Source organism: Orycteropus afer, unplaced genomic scaffold (genome assembly GCF_000298275.1).
Source record: "Orycteropus afer afer isolate SDZICR_OR568_19922 unplaced genomic scaffold, OryAfe1.0 scaffold00290, whole genome shotgun sequence".
Taxonomy (NCBI): domain Eukaryota; kingdom Metazoa; phylum Chordata; class Mammalia; order Tubulidentata; family Orycteropodidae; genus Orycteropus; species Orycteropus afer.
The window spans coordinates 4270962-4275973 of NW_006921877.1; the positions used below are offsets into that span (position 1 = coordinate 4270962).

Genomic DNA, 5012 nt, shown 5'->3' on the forward strand with positions numbered 1-5012 from the left:
TAACTAGATGTATGGTCTAAGGAAAAGACCGGCGTCAAGGAGAACTCTCAGTTTTTTGCGTGAGCATATGTGAGGATGGAGTTGCCACCAACTAAGACGGGAAAACTACAGGTGTAGTGGGTTTTAGGGGAAAGATCCCGAATGTAAGTCGGAGTCCTGGGACCGTGTTTGAAAGAGTTTTCTATCCTTTTGATGTTGGAGGTCTCGAGTGCTAATGCGCCGCCCGCTTTTCACCCTGGGCACCTCCTCCCCTGCTCTGGACGCGCTGTAGCCTCGCAAAGGCGCATTTTTAAGTCAGGTCTGAGGTGCGGCGGGGAAGAGCTAATTCTCTGCAAGACGTGTTGGCCAGGGGTTCTCGCGGGTGCGCGCTGATTCGACAGCGCTCTGTGTGTGGCAGGCTAGCTCGCCTTTTGGAAAAGGTAGGGAGGAAATGGCCTCGGGAGATGATCTCTGGAGGAGAGGCAGCACCCAGGAAAGTACAAGTCCACCACCTTCCGATAATTTGGTGCAATGTAAACTCCTGTTGAGACACAGACAAACCCTTGTCTCAGAGTTCCCTGGTGGTCTAGTGGCTAGGATTCGGCGCTCTCACCGCCGCGGCCCGGGTTCGATTCCCGGTCAGGGAAACTCTTTTGCACTGTCTCTTCTGAACCAATCATCTTTAGCACCATTTCATGCACAACCTCAGAGTCCAAGGCCCGGGCTGGGAGCCCTCAAAAAATGCATCCTGTTGTGGGCCACTAGAAACCACCACCACCACAACACCTGCTGTCCTCATCTTAGAAACTTTTCGCTTTCAGAATTTTTATCTCAAGAGAATAAAGTAGAACCTAGGACAAAAGTTCCAATTTTCCTTTTCCAAAAATTTTCAAACCAAAAACCAAACCAAACTCACTGCCGTCAAATAGGTTCCCAAGGCAGTATCTGTAAAGAAATAGATTGCCCAATTTTCCTTCCAGGAGGTCATTGGGGGGTTTGAACTTCCAGCCTTCTAGTTAGTAGTCAAATGCCTTAAGCACTATACCACCAGAACTCCCAGCTACATTGTGCATTCTTCCCTGACATTCATCAATGAACATTTTCCACATTTGTTTTTCAGTCTCTCTCCATATTTATGTATTTGCTATGCCATTTCAGAGTAACTTGCAGATATCACAAGATCTTTTGGTTACTCCTTTCCTTTGACAACATCCCTCTCAACCAGTCTCTGGGGAACCTCTTATCTTAGTCCTTTCAAAAAGGCCTCTCTTGCCCCTTCAGCATCAATTCTCAGGTGTGACATGGAGCTACTCCATGAAGTACAAAGACTTCGATCACTGGGCAATTCTCAAGTATTTAGACATTACCTCCTAGGAATCATCGAAAAAGACCAAATCCTTTGAGTAAAATTAATTGCACATTCTACAGACTCATTCACCACTATTTTTATCCCCTGGAAAAGAAAAAAAGACACTACCTTCCACAAGACTGTGAGAAGTAAATCCAAAAGAACTGTTTCTGCATCCTCAAAGAGCTCTGTGGTGGCTAATTGTGGAGGACAGTGGGAACTGCCATTGAACTGGGATCCTTGAAATGCATGAGGAGGGTGAGAAGATGGGATTGGAAAGGTCAGGTGACAACATTTAATCATGAAAGACAATGTGTACAGTGAGTACAATGAGTGACTGACCTGAAGCAGTAATCAGAATGGTCTGATCTCAGAGCTCTTTGGCACATTTCAGTGTCGCCAGAAATGAAATACATGGGCAATGTACTAAAGTCTTACTTGATTTGATTTGTATAAGCAGAAACACCATAGGTGTGGTGAACACTGTCTTGAATCACAGCAATAGACAGTCACAGACCCTCAACCAATTCACAAGCACAGAGCACTTTGAATGAAAGAGAGGTAGGTTTCCTCAAGGGAGGACCTATTTATACAGTTAAAAAGTAATTCTCTTAAGTCTTTATCCAAATGGCATATTCCTGACAAATTTATCTATATAGAATGATCTATCAGTAATAGATTATTTTATGCCAGAACATTTGAAATTTATATCATAACAGAATAAATATTAACTTACTTTAGCTGTGTTACTAATTTTCACTACCAAAAAGTATATCATAAAGATTGTCATTAGGATTGATCACCAGTCAAACTAGAATGAGCCAAGTTTAAAATGTAAGCATTTATTTGACTGGCATGGCATTTAGATTTGTTAGGAAGCACCAACGGAATAGATAAATGTATATTCAAGCCAAATTTAACAGTGTTAGAGGAGCAGATCAAATTATTGATAGGTTGTTTTAGTTACTACTTGAGAAAAATATTAAGAAATATTAAATGGGCTTATAATGAGTCTTCAAATATAGGTAATAAGCCCACTGCCATAGAGTCAATTCTGACCGATAGAAAAAATATGGACAAGTACCCCTGAAACAGAACCTTCCTTTTGTGCCAAAAGAGTGAGAAGAATTGGACATATTTCGAAATGCTCAAAGTTGGTTATTGGTGTGATGTATTTATAACCAAGGAAAAGGCCTGCTCAGCATCTGGATCCTTAGAGAGGCCTTTTGAGAAATCTGTTTTTGCCAGCTTGTATATTGATTGGGAAAATAATACTACAAACAATAGTAGAGCAAATCTGCTCTGTGGATCTCTGTTCTGATCAGAGCTAAAATAGATGGAACTGATAGAAAAACAAAAAAATGTAGAACAGAGCTAACTTTCTTTAAAACTCCAGATTTACTGGGCCATTGAGTCTAGAGAACTCGCTGCAGTATTGCCGAGAGTCTCTTGAACCTTCACCTGAGACTATCCCCCGAGGTCACCCTTAATAAAATAACATTTTAGCACACAAAATAAAGGACATTAGCCAGGTGAATTAGTGATCCAACTAAAAAAAAAAATTATAGGAGTCCAAAAGGCCAACGATTAGCTTAGAGCAAAGATGGGAAGATAAGGGGGCCAGGAAACTAGCCGACTGGAAACCGGACAATCAGATGGAATTAAAGAGAATGTTGACACATTGTAAAAAATGTAACCAATGTCCCTGAACAATTTGTGTAGAAAATGTCAAATGAGAACCTAACTTGCTATGTAAACTTGCACTGAAAATATAATTAAATATTATTTTTTAAAAAATAGCCCTAGAAAAGAACTCTTTAGACATTATTTAGCACTTCTATTTTGATGAACAGAGAATGTTGATGTAGTCAAATTTATAATCTTTTCTGGAAGGATTAATCTTTTTGTCTATTTTAAGAAATGCTTTCTCATATTGAGATCATGAAAATGCCAACTACCATCATTTTAGGTTCTGTTTCACATCTATGTGTTTCATACACAATAATAGTTGGTTATCACGAAGGTAGGGATCCCATGGCATTCAGACCCCAGTATATTTTATTGAATTATATGCTATAATTATCAAATAATTTATAATGTTTTTTTTTTTACATCTTTGATTTTTAAAACCTCACTTTAGTTCACTTTCTGTTTTTCTGATTTTTATATGCTCAATAAACTAAAATCTCTTAAAGCTTCCAATTTGTCTATGTCTATCTGTATATGTATAATACATGCTATTCATTTTCACTTCTTATATCTTTCTTTTTCTTACCTGGCTAACATTTCCCTCACAGTGACAATTCCTACTGAATGAGGCAAGAGAAAGAGACTATCTTAATTCACTCATTATTAACTTTTTCCTAGTGAAATAAGCCATGATAGGTTTTGTCTTTCTACTTCTTTTTGCCAGTGGTGAAAGAGAAGGACATGAATGTGAAAGTGATTTTAATTGTAGGATCCTTCTCTGTCCTGTCAGAGAAGAACTTTTATCATTGCTATTATGAATCTTGGATCACAATGGTACATAGAAGATGAAAGGACCCTACCCCATTGATCAAGCAGAGACAAGTGAAGTGCTTGGTCCATTCTAAGTGTTTTTCTCCATTCTCGTTGGCCTAGAGCCTTGCCATTCTGTAAAGGGACATGCAAAAATCACAGTACCATCCCAGGACTGGCCTAGGAGGACCAGTGACTTTGCATTCATATACTTCTCTCCCCCCACACCCTGTTCCCCTCACGTTTCTGTTTTAAACCGTATGAAAGGCAGGCCCAAACATTCACAGGAATGTTCTTCCATCAGAAGGAACCTATTGCCAGAGTGTGAACTATTTTGATGGAGCCAAACCAAAACTGTTGCTGTCCAATTGATTCTAACTCACAGTGACCCTGTGGGACAGAGTTAAACTACGCCCAAACAATTCCCCAGGTTGTACTCTTTTGGGAGGGAGCTCTGGTAGCGTAGTGCCTAAGGCACTTGCCTGCTAACCAGAATGCTGGTGGTTTAAACCCACCAGCCACTCCTCTGAAGGAAGGTTGGGCAATCTATTTCTGTAGTGATACCGCCTTGGAAACCCAAGGAGGGGTCACTATGAGTCAGGTCCGACTTGATGGCACACCACCACCACCACAACAGCAACAACTCTTTTTGGAAGAAGACTTCCACATCTTCCTTCTCCAGAGTGGTTTGTTGCTTTGAAATGCCAACCATTCAGTGGATAGGCAAGCCCATAACCATGCACACCAGCTCTCCTTTCCATCCACTCTAAAATGTATACATGCACACACACACATGCACACACACTTTGAAAGTATAACCTCAAGCAAACTCTGCCCTCTCAGTCTTAGTCCTCACTGTCAGGGCCAGATAACATGGCATCAGAAGGCTAAGGGTACAACAATGTGAGAATCCAAAGATGCAGCTTGTTTCTGGGTGGTATTTGTTGTAACAGTAAAACACTTGAAATTCTCTGAAATTACATTGCTGAAGTAATTGGCTCAGTGGAAGTTTATCTTAATTATTCTTCCACCTCTTCTTTCTGTATTCCTTTCTTTCCTTAGTCATGTTGCCTCCTCCTTTGCTCCATCTTTTGGTTCTAATATCTTCCTGGTTTTGTTTTTTTCCTCTTTTACCTGGCTTTCATTTTTTCTTCCCTTACCAAAGGTGTTTTGAGGAAAACATTTG

General features: G+C 40.3%; 1 non-coding gene across 1 annotated transcript; it reads left to right on the forward strand.

Moving 5' to 3' along the window:
* The first annotated feature begins 554 nt into the window (after positions 1–554).
* Positions 555–626, forward strand: TRNAE-CUC. The gene has a single exon. It is a non-coding gene; the product is annotated as a tRNA-Glu (tRNA).
* The last annotated feature ends 4386 nt before the right edge of the window (positions 627–5012 follow it).